The sequence below is a fragment of the Nicotiana tomentosiformis genome, chromosome 3 (genome assembly GCF_000390325.3).
Source record: "Nicotiana tomentosiformis chromosome 3, ASM39032v3, whole genome shotgun sequence".
NCBI lineage: Eukaryota > Viridiplantae > Streptophyta > Magnoliopsida > Solanales > Solanaceae > Nicotiana > Nicotiana tomentosiformis.
Window position 1 is genome coordinate 135,241,793 of NC_090814.1, and position 19,201 is coordinate 135,260,993.

The window sequence follows — 19,201 nt, forward strand, 5'->3', positions numbered from 1 at the left end:
GGAGGTGTCTTGCGGTGGTTAAAATTCTAGAAGGCCAAGTGTGAGAAACAGAAGTCGAGTAATTGCTTAAAGGAGAGGGTTTGACGAAAGTGGGAGAGTGGCGAAGTAGCATACAGGTTCTGTGGTAGGATAGACACATGCCTTGGGAGAATTTAGAGTGATTTAGGATTCATGGTGGATAGTGACTAGGTCTACGGTCTTAATTTGGAATATTGGTTGTTATATTGAGGAAGATTGGGTGTGACACGAGGGAGTTGCTTAATATGAAGAGGGATGCAACATGACTTTGGATTGGAATGTATCGTCGCACCTTTAGTTGATGTCAATGGGGAGTGAACGGACTTGTACAAATGGTGAATGAGCACAGGCTCAGGGTGGTCTATTGATTTCGTAGTAATTGTACTCGGTGCAGCATTGTTGGGAGATATCAGCATGTAATTTCCACATGTGGGTTATCTCATGTGAGCGGGTTAGCAGTCGTGTGGTGTTGACGAAGCTTCTACGAAGGGTTCTACTAGCTATCTAGTAAGAGGTCGGATATGTAAATGTGGCTAGTGATTCAGAGTGTGCATGGAGTGTTAACGGAAGGATTTCGAGGAATTTGGCGGGTTGATTGTGCAAGATCATGTCAATGAAGAAGAAGGAATCTTGGTAGGTTCCAGGATTATGAAATTGTAGCTTCAAACTAAGTGGGAGAGCCCCACCGCCTACGATTGGATTGCATGGTTATCTACTAGTGAGGTTTCTAGTTATCAACATATTGGTGGGTTATTATGACTAAGGAAAGAGAACGTTAGTGGTAATTTGAGTAAACGATTTGAGGAATGTGTGATGTAATTGGCCTTATCGATTCATGTTCAGGCTTTGGGAAGACTCAGGGTTTATGCTTCGTATAGAGGTGATGTACAAGGAAAGTGATCTAGCCGGGTGCTTCTTTGAGAGGGTGTTCATGTGCTAGCAGGGCCTTGGAGTTTGATTATAGTCGGGACTAAGCTAGAGTGGGTGACTCTCAACAACGGTCGTAGTGGATTCAAAAGTTAAAGTGTGGTGCCTAAGGATTTTGAGTCAGTAGTATGGTTAAGTATCGAGCTTTAGCAGCGGATTATGAAAGTGGCTTGGAGTGTTCTACGCTATCTTTCGGTCTGCGGTGTGGCATTGGAGGAATGGGAGAAAATAACTTCGGGTTCATAGAGGGATTATCAAAATGTGTGTACCAGTTGAAGATGCGAATATGCGCATAAGGAGGGAATGTGATGGTTCGTGGGTTTTGGAGACAACGTGGTCTCGTGAAATAAGGCCACTTAGGATGAGTGCGGATTTAGGTTCATGATGTTTTGAATGGAGCTATTATTATTCCTAAGGTAAGTCCTGAGTAAATTAGAAGAAGTCGGATCAGTTAGCAATGGTTGAATTGGCATGATGGTGGCAATGATCAGTTCCTTAAGCGTGTTAAGTTATACATGTGATTTGTGGCGGTATGTGCGAGGCTTGACGGTCATCGTAATTGATTTTATTTGTAGTCATTCAAGTATTATGGCTTGTTATATGTAGATGGATCCCGGAAGAGTTATGGTAGTTTAGACCACTACTTGAGGATTGTATTTTCTGCGGTTATAGGAATTCAGTCGCGTGGTGCAATGGTTCTCCTGAAATGAGTTAAGTAAAAGGTTGCTATGTGATGGAGTATTTAGTCTATTAGTGGATCAGGTGTCATGATGGAATTCTTGTGCTCTCACGTATTGGTATGTTAGGTGCAGTGAGCGGCATGGGAATTTGAAAGTTGAGGATCAAGGTTACAGTTTGGTTTCGACAAGAATGTCAAGAGCTCGGATGGGCAGGAAAGGATTTAGATGGTTAGAGTAAGCTGGTGTTGTCTTTAGCGTCACCTGAGATTAGTGTTATGTGTAAGAGGCTTTACGTACTGATCGCGGATTCCTGATTTGCTTTACAGCATTAGTGTGGCCGGTGGTTTGAACTTGCAGACTTGTTACCTAGTGCGGAAGGTCATGGGAGTGTATACCACGGGAAGATTGTATAAGTGTGACATGTAGTCACTTGAATGATTAAAGATTTAAAACCAAGTATGGAGATTGTGGTACTATCGCTAATGTGAGAATTTATGCCTGAAGGGTGCTCATTTCATTTGGCTGTGGACTGTGGAAGTTTATTCCGGATTTGACGGTTGTTTCTGTGTCTCATGAGAAAAAGGGTTATTGTGGATCCTTGAAATGTTATTAGCCCAGTGCGGTATGATCAGGATCGATGTGAGGTCTGTGGATGGATCTAAATGTGAATGTGGGCTCTATACCAGGCCGGATGTGTTCATTTCAGCATAGCGTTGTTTTCGTAGGGGTATTCGGGCCTTGGATGTTATTTATGTTGTCGACCCTTCAGTGTAGTCTCTATTGTGCCATGTGGGTTGTGAGGCAGTTTGATTATTCGCACTCATATTGAGATCCTGTGTAGTTTGTGGCATTATATGAGCAGGATGGCTCATGAGATGCAGGCCATTTATTGCACCTTAGTCGTGCTTGAGTTTTGTAGGGTATGACGCTATCTGTCTCCCTAGGGATGGTATTGTGTACTTGGCGTGCTTGTGGTTGACATTCGGGTATTTCGTAGGTGTAAGCATTTGGGCTTGATGGGCACTTCCCTATTTATTCTCATGTGTGGATCGAGTGGCACGCCGCCACGGGTATGTTGTTTGGATCGGGTTGCACGTCGAAACGGTATCATGTATGGATCGGGTTGCACGCCGCAACAGTATGATGTTGAGTGCAATTTCCCATATCTATAATTGTGTGTTTTGCTTTTCATTTCCCGAGGAAGGTTCATAACATCTTTTCGGCTTTTTAAATTAGTGTCACGACCCAAAATCCTAACCTTTCATGATAGCGCCTATCTCGATACTAGGCAAGCCGACAACCTCAATAAACCACGATTTTTTTTAAGTTTGAAAATATAATATTTAAACACAATCCACAAGTCTCGCAAATACCGATACAAATATTCCTAAAATTCGGTGTCACTCAGTACATGAGCATCTATGCATTACAAGTCTGGGAAATCCGGTCAATAATAATCCAAGACCAAATACCACAAACAAAAGAATAGGGAAGGAGAGACAAGGTCTGCGAAATATAGCAGCTACCTCTAAATCTCCGGAAAATTAATTGTGTGAAATAATCAACACTCACTGTGTCCGGGATCACCTGGATGTGCACACGAAGTGCATGGTGTAGTATGAGTACAACCAACTCAGTAAGTAACAATAATAAATAAAGAACTGAAAGTAGTGACGAGCTTCTCAGCTAAGTCCAAACACAATACTTTCCAACATAAAAAGGTAGGCATGCTTTCAGGTTTACCATTTAAAACTCCACAGAAATTTTATAACAACTTCGAATGGAACAGAAGAGGATGTCGTTTAGAAATTTTCCAAAATAGTGATATATGACAGCTGATATGCAGCAATAATGAAATCAATGCATCCTCTCAGAGTAACAGTCACTCAGTTCTCCCATTCACACCAACCCCACGTCACTCTTTCCTCACAGTCACTCATTCCTCACAATCACTCATCACTCGACACTCGGCACTCGCACTCAGTAGGTACCTGCGCTCACTGGGGGGTGTACAGACCCCGGAGGGACCCCTTCATCCCAAGCGCTATATCAATCCAATCATGGCATAATTCAATGAAACATACTGCGGCGCGCAGCTCGATCCCATAAATATCCTCACAATTAAGCCCTCGGCCTCACTCAGTCATCAACCTCTCCAGTCTCTCGGGCTCAAGATGTCATGAAAATCAGCCCAAAAATGATAATATGATGTATTAATAAATAGCAACAAAGACTGAGATATGATATGAAATGAATGAACATGACTGAGTGTGAAATTACAATTTGAACATATAATTCAACCACGAAAATGACCCCAGTGAAACGACTACCATTATTGGTATCAAACCAATAACGATTCACCAATAATAACAACATATGTCTAAGCATGATTTTTAGTACGAGTCTCAGCTCAATTTTCCCTAGCACGTAGAGAATATACGGATATCAACAAATAATTCAACTAACCAATCACATAACACATAATTCGGGGTTTCATACCCTCAGGACCAAATTAAAATTGTTACTTACCTCAAACCGTGAAATTCTTTATTCCCCCCAGGTCTTTGCCTCGTGAATTGGCCTCCAAAAACCTCGAATCTAGCCACAAATAATTCCATTCAGTCAATAACATTTATTGGAATTAATTCCATATGAAAATACAAATTTTCCATAAAAATCTGAAATTTAACTCAAAATTTCCCGTAGGGCCCACGTCTTGGAACCCGACAAAAGTTACAAAATCCAAAAGCCCATTCAATCACGAGTCTAACCATACCAATTTTACTTAATTCCGACATCAACTCGACCCTCAAATCTTCAAATTAAACCAAGAGGGTTTTCTAATCTTTCCAACTTAATTCACCTATTAAATATTAAAAACAACCATGGATTTAGGTAATTTGACCAATAATGAGTTAAGAACACATACCCTATTATTTTCCTTGAAAATCTCCCAAATATCGCCTCTTCCCGAGCTCCAATCGGTCAAAAATGGAAAATGGGATTCAGAACTTAAACTTTCTGTCCAGACCTCTCTTCTTCGCAAACGCGACTGGTCCCTCGCGTTCGCGAAGCACAAAATCGTGCTGCCCAACATTTCTCTTCGCGAACGAGAGACACCGCCCGCGAACACGATGCTTTACTGAGCTCTTCTTCGCGAACACGAGCTCCTCTTCGCGAACGTGAAGGCAAAAACCCATGCCCACTATTTTTCCCCTTCGCGAATGCGATACCCAATCGCGAACGCGATGAACAACCCAGCTCCTCTTCGCGAACGCGAAGGGCAAATCTTGCCCGCCTCAAATTCCCCTTTGCGAACGCGAGGGCCCACTCGCGAACGCGAAGAAGGAAACTAGAAAAATACACCAGCAGTCTTCAGCCAACATGCCAAGTCCAAAGATGATCCGCTAACCTTCCGAAACTCACCCGAGACCCCCGGGACCTCAACCAAACATACCGTCAAGTTCCATAACATCATACGAACTTAGTCAAACCCTGAAATTACCTCAAACAACGCTAAAACTACGAATCATATCCCAATTCAAGCCTAATGAACTGTGAAATTTCAAGTTTCCACAAACGTCGCCGGAACCTATCAAATCAAGTCCGATTGACCTCAAATTTTGCACACAAGTCATATATGACATAACAGACCTATTACAGAATCGGATTTCGACCCCGATATCAAAAAGTCAACCCCCAGTCAAACTTCCCAAAAATTCGACTTTCGCCATTTCAAGCCTAATTCTACTACGGACCTCCAAATAATTTTCCTGACACGCTCCTAAGTCCAAAATCACCATACGGAGCTATTGGAATCATCAGAATTCAAATCCGAGCTCGTTTACATATAAGTCAACATCCAGTTAACTTTTCCAACTTAAGTTTTCAATTATGAGACTAAGTGCCTCATTTCAATCCGAAATCATTCCGGACCCAAACCAACTAACCCAGTAAGTCATAAAACAACTGTAAAGAATAACTTGAGAAGTAAATAGGGGAACTGGGTTATAATACTCAAAACGACCGGCCGGGTCGTTACATTCTCCCCCTCTTAAATAAACGTTCGTCCTCGAACGGGTTTAGAATCATACCTGGAGTCTCAAATAGGTGTGGATATTTGCTCTGCATCTCCTGTTCAATCTCCTAAGTAGCTTCTCTGACTAGCTGGCCTCTATACTGTACCTTCACTGATGCTAGTTCTTTGACCTCAGCTTTCGAACCTGCCGGTCTAAAATAGCCACCGGCTCCACATCATAAGTCAAATTTTCGTCCAGCTGCACTATACTGAAAACCAAAATATGAGACGGATCCCCGACATACTTTCGGAGCATGGACATATGGAATACTCGATGAACACCTGATAGACTAGGTGGTAAAGCAAGTTCATAAGCCACCTCTCCAATCTTCTTAAGTATCTCAAAAGGCCCAATATATCGAGGGCTCAACTTGCCCTTCTTCCCGAACCTCAACACACCCTTCATGGGTGAAATCTTGAGCAGAACCTTCTCCCCCATCTAAGCAACATCACGGACCTTCCGGTCAGCATAACTCTTCTGTCTAGACTGCGACGTGCGAAGTCGCTCCTGAATCAATTTAACCTTCTCCAAAAACCTTGGAGCCTCATTTCTAACATCCAGAATTCTTTTTAAGACCCCAATCTGACATCCACACACTGTATAGGTCCGAACAAATTGTATCAAGCCATAGACATAACTCACGATGTAATCATATGATATATAACACAAATCACATACTCGCAGCACCATATCCGATCTCGGTAACTATTCCAAACCAACCAAGTACTATATTAAACCCCAAATCCCACAAAATCTCGTTCCAAAACTTTCGTACACTGCTGATAATAAAAGAAACATGTGGAATCTCATAACCCCTTATCAGATCAACAAGTCATGGAGTTATCTTGCCTCAACCAGAACCATAATCACTTTCTAAGTCGACTTTCAATGTCATCCTCCCAAATATACCATAATCAAACCTGATAGTACCTATTCTAGGTCCAATTACCATATATTATTAAACACAACTATCCCACAAACATTCCAGACCAATCTAATTCAAGCCGCAAACTGCGCAATCCATGTACCCAAAAATGGAAAATGTTTCAAAGAAGAGAACCGTTTCGCAAGTTCAACAAGCACTTCTACAACCGACATGCTATGAGCTCACCATACATGGTAAAACAAAGACACACGAATCTAATAACGGTAACCAGCTCTCCTTGAGCTCACATTAAGATCAACCCGCACTGACAACTCACGTTCTATCGTATCAATATCTGGACCCGCACGGATAACTCACGTGCCAATAATATCAGTATATGGATCCGCACGGACAACTCACGTGCCAATAACATAATCCGCTTGGCATGGTCACATGCCTCCAGTCCAAGCATATCATATATGAGCAATCTAATAAGTGCACATGTTTGTGATAAATGAAATAAAATTCACATGCTCCTGGACTGGTATAAATAACACGCCATAGAGTAGGCATGTGCAAAGTGCGCTATCACAACTCAAATCGGCAAGTGAACGCAGAAATAGTAACTACCTAGTTTATTTAGGGAATTAACCTCTTTGTAACCTCAAGTATAGCCCGGATAGTTCTCAACAAAGGTACGAATATGAGAAACTTCATAACTTTATGCTTAACCATCAACTCTAGGCATATCATAGTCTAAATATTTTCCCGAGTCTGAATACTTGCCCCGATGCCCGCACATGGGCTCAAACCTCATATATATATATACGCACTCGTAGCGCGTAGTCATCACAAAGGCAACGAGTGCCTCCACTGAGTTAAAATAAAATATTCACCTCAAACAGGCCGCAACCCTGAAACAATATGCTTTTGAGAACCCCCAGTCTCCCTATTCATAGAACACAGGAATCACCGTGACTGGTCCCAACTCTAGCACTCGAATGACTAACACATCTTTCACGCACGATTATCCCATGAGGAATACTTCCACATTTCCTCCCGTACCACATAGCAATAATTGGAATATCAGCAGTCTATTAACCAGGTGAGTATCGTAATACCGATGACATCCGAAAGTCAAAACACAATGCCCCTTTTGAAATGCACACCCTTCTCAGGAATTACTGAGTAGTTATAATATCCGTCTAAACATCTGAAATTGACCATTCTGTTCATAATTCGTGGTCTTGCTTTCCAGAATGAATTGCCACCTTGTACATGTAAGTCTTAATCTCGCACAACACACCACATCTATTATACCAACATGTGACAAGCACGAGAATCTCCTTATTAACTCTGAGTCACCATCATATTACACACCTGGTCAATTAGAAACCTTTCATTTTCTCTCGTCCATGAGGAATTCATAATGCGCAACATGTCTCCCACACTGGTAGAAAATAACTAGTTCAAACCATGGTAGAAACCATCAAGAACACTTTCAAATCCATTTGCACATAACCAAGCTATCAAAAATGAATTCCTCTAACTCGACCAAGCCACACAGGTCACCAAACCCAAGAATATTGCCATCGAAACATCTGTAAAGTCTCACCACATCATAATTATCCCAAAAGAACCGAACATACCATTACCATACTGGTCTAGCCTACTACCCAGTTGTCCTATTTTCTTCGAGTTTCTTCTGAAATTACCCTCAAGTTGACACTTCTCCTTGTCAGAACACTACGATCCATACCCAAAGCTCACTACAAGACATCCCAACATAAAACCACACCGCCCTAAGTCCCATAAGCCATTGTATTCTTCTTAAGCACCTCCGTAAATATCACAACCGAGACACCCACTCTTAAGGACCTTATGTAAATTTAAAATTGTTCCTCTTTCCTTTCTTATACTGAAATGTAGAATTCATAGTCAAACAGAATTATTGCACGTCCCGATACCATCTAGTGTAAGTAACCGATTCTAGTGATATACAAATTTGAAAATTTTTCAATTGCCACATATACATTTTGAATCAATTAGAACCCTCTCGAGAGTCATCCACTACGCTCAAATCTAATTTGCTCCGCCCAAACGGGCCGAAAGACACGCGTTCCTTTAGCATAATCAAACATTCAAAGTAACCTTGCCTTAACACGACCAATCAAATTCATACTTCGTGCGTACTACATCCTTAAAAATAACAACTTAATCATTCCATAATTTAAATATTTTCATAAAGTGCAATGTAACCCGTATCCAAGAATTTCCTTACCCGAGTCATCCTCGATCTCCACCTCTGCAAGTCATAACTAACCCACAAGTATGCCTCATACCAAAATTAAAATTTAACATATATCATGAAATTGAATTGTCAATAGCAGGCTCCCCCACTTGGCTCAAAGCCATACAACAAAACACTCCATAACTCATAATATTATACTTTATTACTGCCATAATACTGCAGTCAGTTCAACAAAAATTCTTCTCAAGCTTACGCAACACTCACCATAAAATACCTCAATCATCTGCTAAGTTCGCATTTATTCTCGTGAAAGTCAAGTCAACTTTCTCAACATGATTCAAATTCAAATCTCAACACATACGCCTAGCTGGTAGAAAAGAAACTCTCCACTTAACATTATAAGGAACACACCTACGTAGATTGCTCCGCATGAGATAACCCATCAACTTAGCCTCAAATTGGCATATTGCTATACCCTTTTGCAGCCACAATTACCACATAATCGCTTAATATTTATCAGTTTGAACTCATCAACACGACATGAAAATCTACTTCGCTCCACAATTAAACAGCATGACAGATCCCTCAACGTACTTACAACTCAAGACTGCGCGTCACATCAAAACAGGAATCAAGTACCTAATAGCAAACTCTTGAGTCACAAGTAAAATTTATTTGTCTCATTCAACCCATCTGAACACATCCCGCATTCACATCATACTTATCATATAGTCATTCAACCGCTCATCGAGCCACAAATTCCACTCATAGGAATACTACCGAACGCATAAGTCCAATTGCACAGGTTCCCACAACCGAAACTACCGAGCTTAAGCTGTGGTCTAACTCCGGCCTCAAGTCCTCCAGACTGGCCCATCAACAAAACACAGAATACTCATTTCGAACCTCGTTTATGGAATCATAAGCCAGCAATACACAGTAGATACTGAGCGTTCACATGCGCACACGAATGCGTGGAAGGAATTCAAAGAATTATGTTTCAAGCTGAATCAATTCCGCACGATAGAATACAAGAAAGTGGAATTTTCCTAAGGGTTCGGCAACCTCTCGAAGATAAGTACAGACGTCTCCGTACCGATCCGCAAGACTCTACTAAACCTACTCATGACTCGTGAGACCTATGTAACCTAGGCTCTGATACCAACTTATCACGACCCAAAATTCTAACCTGTCGTGATGGTGCCTATCTCGATACTAGGCAAGCCGACAATCTCAATAAACCACGATTTCTTTTAAGTTTGAAAATATAATATTTAAACACAATCCACAAGTATCGTAAATACCGATACAAATACTCACAAAATCCGGTGTCACTAAGTACATGAGCATCTATGCATTACAAGTCTGGGAAACCCGGTCAATAATAATCCAAGACCAAATACCATAAACAAAAGGATAGTGAAGGAGAGATAAGGTCTGTGAAATATAGCAGCTACCCTGAATCTCCAAAAAATCAACTGTGTGAAAGAATCAACACCCACTGTGTCCGGGATCACCTGGATCTGCACACGAAGTGCAGGGTGTAGTATGGGTACAACCAACTCAGTAAGTAATAATAATAAATAAAGAACTGAAAGTAGTGACGAGCTTTCCAGCTAAGTCCAAATATAGTACTTTCCAACACAAAAAGGTAGGCATGCTTTCAAGTTTACCATTTAAAACTCCACAGAAATTTTATAACAATTTCGAATGGAATAGAAGAGGATGTCTTTTAGAAATTTTCCAAAATAGTGATATATGACAGCTGATATGCATCAATAATGAAATCAATGCATCCTCACAGAGTAACAGTCACTCAGTTCTCCCATTCACACCAACCTCACAGTCACTCTTTCCTCACAATCACTTTTTCCTCACAGTCACTCATTCCTCACAGTCACTCATCACTCTGCACTCGCACTCAATAGGTACCTGCGCTCACTGGGGGTGTGTATAGACTCCGGAGGGGCTCTTTCAGCCCAAGCGCTATATCAAGCCAATCATGGCATAAATCAATGAAACATACTGCACGCGCAGCTCGATCCCATAAATATCCTCACAATTAGGCCCTCGGCCTCACGCAGTCATCAACCTCTCTAGTCTCTCGGGCTCAAGATGTCATGAAAATCAGCCCAAAAATGATAATATGATGTATTAATAAATAGCAATAGAGACCGAGATATGATATGAAATGAATGAACATGATTGAGTGTGAAATTACAATTTGAACATATAATTCAACCACAGAAATGACCCCAGTGGGTACCAATAATAACAGCATATGTCTAAGCGTGATTTTTAATATGAGTCTCAGCTCAATTTTCCCTAACACGTAGAGAATGTATGGATATCAACAGATAATTCAACTACATAGTCCCATGGAATTTGACAAAGTCACAATTCCTACAGCGCACGCCCACACGACCGTCACCTAGCATGTGCATCACCTCAAAACCAATCACATAACACATAATCTGGGGTTTCATAACCTCAGGACCAAATTAAAATTGATACTTACCTCAAACCGTGAAATTCTTTATTCCTTTAGGTCCTTGCCTCATGAATTAGCCTCCAAACGCCTCGAATCTAGCCATATATAATTCAATTCAGTCAATAACATTTATTGGAATTAATTCTATATGAAAATATAATTTTCCATAAAAATCCAAAATTTAACTCAAAAATTGTCTATGGGGACCACGTCTCAGAACCCGACAAAAGTTACAAAATCCGAAAGCACATTCAACCACGAGTCTAACTATACCAATTTTACTTAATTCCGACATCAACTCGACCCTCAAATCTTCAAATTAAACCAAGAGGGGTTTATAATCTTTCCAACTTAATTCACCCATTAAATGTTAAAAACAACCATGGATTCGGGTAATTTGAACAATAATGAGTTAAGAACACTTACCCCTTTATTTTTCTTGAAAATCTTCCAAAAATCGCCTCTTCCCGAGCTCCAATCCGTCAAAAATGGAAAATGGGACGAAGTCCCATTTTTTCAGAACTTAAACTTTCTGTCCAGACCTCTCTTCTTCGCGAACGCGACAGGTCCCTCGCGTTTGCGAAGCACAAAATCATGCTGCCAAACATTGCTCTTCGCGAACGCGAGACACTGCTCGCGAACGCGATGCTTTACCGAGCTCTTCTTCGCGAACGCGAAGGCAAAAACCCATGCCCGCTATTTTTCCCTTTTGTGAATGCGATACCCAATTGCGAACGCGATGAACAACCCAGTTCCTCTTCGTGAATGTGAGACCCCCTCGGGAACACGAAGGGAAAATCTTGCCTGCCTCAAATTACCCTTCGCGAACATGAGGGCCCACTCGCGAACGCGAAGAAGAAAACTAGAAAAACACACCGGTAGTCTTCAGCTAACATGCCAAGTCCAAAAATGATCCGTTAACCTTCCGAAACTCACCCGAGGCCCCCGGGACCTCAACCAAATATACCGTCAAGTTCCATAACATCATACGAACTTAGTCAAACCCTCAAATTACCTCAAACAATGCTAAAACCACGAATCATATCCCAATTCAAGCCTAATGAACTTTAAAATTTCAAGTTTCCACAAACGATGCCGGAACCTATCAAATCAAGTCCGATTGACCTCAAATTTTGCACACAAGTCATAAATGATATAACGGACCTATTAAAATTTTCAGAATCGGATTTCGATCCCGATATCAAAAAGTCCATCCCCCGGTCATACTTCTCAAAAATTCGACTTTCTCCATTTCAAGCCTAATTCTACTACGAACCTCCAAATAATTTTCCGAACATGCTCCTAAGTCCAAAATCACCATACGGAGCTATTGGAATCATCAGAATTCAAATTCGAGGTCGTTTACACATAAGTCAACATCCGGTTAACTTTTCCAACTTAAGTTTTCAATTATGAGACTAAGTGCCTCATTCCACTCCGAAATCCTTACGGACCCGAACCAACTAACCCGGTAAGTCATAAAACAACTATAAGAATAACTTGAGTAGTAAATAGGGGAACATGGTTATAATACTCAAAACGACCAGCCAGGTCGTTACAATTAGTTATGTGGGTTGAGTAGATCTTTCTAGAGTTTGTTTTCTTATGTATCACATTCGAGTTTGTAGCTTGTTGGCATATTGTGGAATCATATGAGACTTTTGTAAGTGTCTGAGGTGGCTTATTGCTTGAGCAGCTTGTACTAGGTGAGACGAGATTATTTGACCTAGGATCAGTGCGATCAGAATTATATGAGGCACATTAAAGAGTAAATATCGATATTCAGTACAGAATGAGGTAATGGTTCTTGTCGGGAGGAGAGACTCCATGAGTTGTGATTCGGCAAGTGGTTATGAGTTTTTACACATCTCTTCGGTCGTGGCAGTATTGCGAGAGCTGAAACGGGAGTTATATGCTTCATGAGGTGTGTTGTGGGCATCAGATTCGTGGGTTTTCGGCTATTGTTGTCAGGGGATGTCATTATAGTAATGTGAATAATGCGTTGCATGGTGTGAATTCAATAAGAGTATACAATTATGTATCGGTACATCGTGTAGTGATGGATACGGTGTTTGTATGTCGGAAACAGACCTGGTAGAGAATTTTAGATGTTGGAATTTGGCTCTAAGGCTTATTTGACTAGATAAAAGGGAGAATTTTCAGGTTTTCTTGAGCTAATGTGCTCAACTGGGTTATGGTAGCACGTGTAGGTACACGAGGTGTTAAACAATGATTTCGGACAACTCTAGAGCAGTTCTTAACACGTTCGAGGATGAACGTATGTTTAAGTGGGAGAAAATGTAACGACCCTACCAGTCATTTGAGCTCTAGCGCATCGTTCAGCGGTTTGAGACCTTGAGTAATTTCACTTCAGGTATTATGACTTGTGCACGTGGTCGGAATTGACTTTCGAGAAGTTCGAAGTTGATTTGGAAAGAAAACTCTTATTTCAGAAGCTTTAAGTTGGAAGAATTGACTAAGGTTTGATTTTTGAGTAAACAACCTCGGAATTGGGATTGGAAGGCTCCAACAGGTTTGTATGATGAGTTTGGACTTGGTCGTATGTCCGGATCGGATTTTGGATGACCCGGGAGTGCTTCAGCGCCTATTGTGGAAGGTTGTCATTTTGGAAGAATTTCATAAATTTGGGTTGAAGCACATTTCAATGTTATTGATATCCGTTTGGGATTATGAGTATGGGAATAGCTCCGTATGGTGATTCTGGTATTGGGAGCGCGCCCGGATGTGTATTTGGAGGTCCGCAGGTCATTTCGGGGGTCATTTGGCGAAAGTTAGAAATTTGAAGATTTTTGAGAAGTTTGACCGGGAGTGGACTTTTTGATATCGGGGTCGGATTCTTATTTCGAAAGTTGGAATAGGTCTATAATATCAAATGTGACTTGTGTGCAAAATTTGAGGTCAATCGGATGTGATTTGATAGGTTTCGGCATAGAATGTAGAAGTTTGAAGTTCTAAAGTTCATTAAGCTTGAATTGGGATGCGATTCATGATTTTGATGTTGTTTGATGTGATTTGAGGCCTCGAGCAGGTCCGTGTTACGTTATGGGATAGGTTGGTGTGATTGGGCGGTGTCCCGGGGGACTCGGGTGTGTTTCGGGGTGATTTCAGATTGAATTTAGATGAAAAGTTATTGCTGGTTTGTTGGTGCTGGTGTTGTCTTTCGCGAACACGGGGGAAGGGGCGCATTTGCGAAGAAGGATTCCTGGGCTAGTGATGTTTCCCTACACGAACGCGGTGAAGGGCCTGCGAACGCGAACGCGAAGGGGCAGAGCAGCTAGCCTTCGTGAACGCGAAGAGTGATTTTTGGGCGTGAGGTTGTTGAGCTTCGCGAACGCGAGGGCTGTGTCGCGTTCGGGAAGAAGGGTCGGACTGGGCAGTGAGTTGTTTTAAACCGGGATTTTGGCCATTTCATTTCATTTTCCTCCATGGGATCCGACCTAGGAGCTAATTTGGAGCACCACTTTCATCATCAAGCATGGGGTAAGTAATTTCTACTAGTTGTGAGTTTCATACAAGGTTTATACATAGATTTAGGCATGAAAATTTGTGGAAATTTGGGATTTTTTAGGAAAACCTAGAAATTTATACTTTTGGATTTTGACCACGAAATTGGACATGAAATTGAGAATAAATTATATATTTGAGTTCGTGGTGTTATGGGTATAGTTCATCTTCGAAAGTTTTCGGAATCTAGGCACGTGGGCCCGAGGTGAATTTATTAACTTTTCGAGTGGAGCTGGTTGTCTAAATTGATTTGTTGTAAGTTTTAGAGTATATATTTATGGATTTGCATATTTATTGACTAGTTTTGGAGCGATGGGCATCCGTTTGAGTTGTTAGAGAGGTATTGGAGTCGGTTATGGCACTTCGGAGCGAGGTAAGTCTCTTTTCTTACCTTGTAAGAGGGAATTAACCTCATAGGTGAATTGAATTAATATGTTCTTCCATTTGTGGGGGGCTACGTACGCACGAGGTGACGAGAATCCGTACGTAGCTACTAGTTATACCTATGTCCGGGTAGTTCTAGGTTTATACCATGCTTTGTTGATACCGTTATTTGATTATGTTTATTATTTTCCTTGAAAATAATTGAGATCGATTATGCTTATTAAATGCCTTGAAAAGAGTTGAAATTGAGGATTTCGAGACTTGAAAGTTTTCATTGATTTTCGTATTTTTAAAAAAGAATTTAAGAATATTATAATAACTTAAGAAACCTATGTGCAACCGCGTCGCAAATATATTCCGCGAGCGTGATAAATTTTCACTACTCTCATAGGAGCGGGTCGTTCGCCTCGGCAGGTTAATAGATGCATCTATGGTTCGTGCCGTTCGACCCTCGGCAATGCACAGTTTATATTTATATGTTGGTTCGTGTCGTTCGCCCCTCGGCAATGCACAGTTTATATTTATATATTGGATCGGGCCGTACGACTTCGACATGACTTGCGCATGATAACTCCTTGGAACTAATAATAATTGACGGTGTTTTTATTGGCGTGAGATATAAATTATTAAATTGAAGGAAATCGTGATTTCAGGTACTAAAATGAGTAATTTAGTTAATTAGTTATTGTTGGCTTGACTGACAGCGGTGTTAGCCGCTATCACGACCTATAATGGAATTTTGGATCGTGGCAGTAACGCTTAGAACAAAAAATATATTCCCGCTTAGATTATATTTTGTGGTGACGTTTTTGGAGTTGTCACAATAGTCTTATTCTAGCGACTAGGTCGCCTCAATTCTTCACTTTAAAATTGAAAAATAAATAAAAAGTAATCAGCCTCACCCTTTAGTTTATTTCCTAGTGTCTTTTACTTTTTTACCAAAATATTCTCCCCTTTCCTAAAACCCTAACTTGAGCCACCCCATGTGAAAGAAAAAATTGAAACAAGCGACTTCTTTCTCTTGAAACCCTTACTCTGGGATGCGAACCTCGACCTTGACCTCTTATCTCTCTCTCTTCGAAAATCCAGATCTAGAGTTGAATATGGAAGAAGAAATGGTGCAAGCGATTTGGTTTCAAAAATTTAAAAAGAACGATACGTTCCTTTCCTCTAAAATTCGTAAGTTGCAGAAGGTTTATTTCTTGCTTTTTAGTATTTTATTTCTCATTATTTCATTATTTATACTTGTGTGTACTTGTAATTCTGATTTGTGAAGTTAATTTCTTGTTTATTTGTGTTCTTTAGCTATCTTGCACTGATTTGGGTTGAATCCGACGAACATAATGAGGTTTGATTTTTCTTCATTTGGTCTTCTTTTCAATTTTATTGTTGTGCTTTAAAATTATGCAAAGGGTAATAAGAATTAAAGGATGAGAAAAAAAATGTTATCGTTTTTGGTAAGTAAATATTGAATTGTAGAATGTTTTCTCTGTTTTATCTTTTTCTTTTTCTGTAGATTTCTGTTATAGAATAATTTTAGTGGCTCGAGAGGAAAATATTTTGATCATTAATGATGTACTGGAGGCTATTTATACTCCATAAGTGCTTCTTTGAGTTTTCTACCTAGCTAAACTCGCCATAGGTTTTGTATTTCCTCTTTATCCCCAACTTCTCCATTCAGAGAAAATATAAAATGCCAAGAAAAAATAAAGTCTATTACATAGTTTTTAACATTTGGAATGGAGATTAGGAGTTCTTGGGTTTCTTATTCCCTTCTTCTTTTGGTATCTGATTGGCTTCTTTCTTTTGCTAATGGTATTTTCACTGAAAGTAGTTCAATTCTTGTTTCCTGTAAGTAGCTCAGATTAAGGTGGTTATTGGCCTAGTCTAATCTGATTCATGAAATCTTTCTCATTGCCTTGAAGAAGTGCAAAGAATAAGCTGTTGAACCTTGGTGTGCAATTACTTTATATGTTCTTTACTTCTTTAAAAGTTACTTTATATATGTAGATGATGGAACTTATGCCATAAAGAAGAATCTTATTCAGAATTATGAATAATTAGAGTTGGTGAAAAAGGAGATCCGTGTTTCATCTTTATTTACTCATCTCAATCTGCTTCATGTCCGTGATCATGCTATTATTGCAATCAAGGTAATTGCTATAGGTATCTTGCACCCAGGGCTTTGGTTCTGATCTATTGTATTTACCCCTTTCTTGTTTTTCTTTGGTCAAAATTTGATGGCTCACTTTAGTAGTTAGATAAAAAAAAAAATTGCATCCATGAATTATGAATTTTTCCCAATTATGTTATCATGACTCATGAACATATTCCTTATCCATTATCGTGAAACTCAAAGGTATGTTTTCTATTCTTAGTTCTCTCTTTTGTGTATGGAACCTATTCTTATTTTTTTCATTAGACATTTTCTGAAGATAATTGTTATTCATAGCGTACATATAGATTTTTGAAATACTCAATTTTCTTTTTTAGAAAAGTATTGCTTTCAACCAGTAGTTGGCTAATTCTCATACCCACTGATACTATTGTGAAAACATGCTCTTTCTTTTTTTGAAGTATATCTAGCTGCTTATCTAGTTGCTTTATCTATCTTGAATAATATCTAACAATTAGTATTGAGGCACAAAGAATTTGCGCAACATTATCTGACTTATTTTAAACCATCTACTCAGGAATTATTTCAAATATTAATGTTGTCAAACTATACTTTCATCAATATGCACTAGATATGGTATTGAGGAAGTTTGTTCTTTTACAGAGAGAGTATGATTAAGTGAATAATCAATAGAGAAAGCTTTAATTCTTTATATTTACCGTCAGTTGTTGATATGTGCTGATCAGTTTTGATAGTTTGGGCAGCTACACATGAAATAAAGTAATTTTATTCATCATTGTTATTGTGAATTTCTTAAAATATATTGACGATATTTTAAAATTTTCTAAATTTCTTTTGTAGGTAGTAACCAATCTGTCCAATGTATGCAAAAGATAATAATGTACCTTCGTATGGAATAGCACAACATGAGCCGCACTTAGAGAGCGGGCAATATTATTCTCTTATGAGAGTTTGTTATTGAGGCCATATTGTTCAAGATGACATGGTACTAGCCAAGGAGGAGCTTGAAGACATTTTATTTTTGCTGCTGCTTTGTTTTTATTTTTTGGGGGGGCATTTCATGTGTATGGACGATTCCTATATGTTCTGAATTTTAATACAAAGTTCGTTGATCTTTTTGTTTGATAAGAGATTTAATGGTGTGTCTTCTTACATTAATGAGTTGCTCTAATACATTTGTGTAATATTATTAAAAATATTGTTGCTGCTTAATTATTTTTACAAAATTAAAATCTGTTGAAAAAATAAGTTTTAGGGGCAACCAAACCTTGCTACAAAATAATTAGTATTTGTGGCTACCAATTGTCACGACCCAAAATCCATTAAAGGTAGTGATGGCGCCGGACACCGCGGTTAGGCAAGCCAAAAATAAATACTTAATTTGGTTCTCATTTTTAATATTTCTGAAATCATATTTCCTTTAATTAAATAGTAAAAGATGAAATTTACAAAATAAATAACAATATCTTTAAAAATTCCAATACAGTGCAACCCATAATCGCCCAAAACTCGGTGTCACAAGAGCATGAGCATCAAGTAGGAATATAAAATAAAATACAACATCTGTCTGGAATACAAATTGGACAAGAAATATAAATACACTGAAGGAGACTCTGCTGGCGGTGGACTCGTAACGTGGAATGCAACTCACCTAAGTTCCCGCAATAACCGTGCCTCTGCGCCCACAAGGCCACTAGACATATATGCACATGCACAAAACGTGCAGCAAGTGTAGCATGAGTACGTAAATCAATGTGTACCCAGTATGTCACGACCCAAATTCCGTTAAAGGTCGTGATGGCGCCGGACACCACTGTCAGGCAAGCCAACACTAAATAGTTAAT

General features: G+C 39.6%; 1 long non-coding RNA gene across 3 annotated transcripts; it reads left to right on the forward strand.

Annotated features, from left to right (window-relative positions):
* Positions 1–16,132: 16,132 nt before the first annotated feature.
* Positions 16,133–18,485, forward strand: LOC104087247 (uncharacterized). 3 transcript variants are annotated; one of them, XR_011415013.1, is made up of 4 exons: positions 16,133–16,399; positions 16,526–16,568; positions 17,231–17,373; positions 18,198–18,485. It is a non-coding gene; the product is annotated as an uncharacterized lncRNA (long non-coding RNA). The 3 variants fall into 3 exon arrangements; XR_684246.4 differs by lacking the exon at positions 17,231–17,373; XR_011415012.1 differs by lacking the exons at positions 17,231–17,373; positions 18,198–18,485 and having other exon boundaries at positions 16,526–16,988.
* Positions 18,486–19,201: the final 716 nt, after the last annotated feature.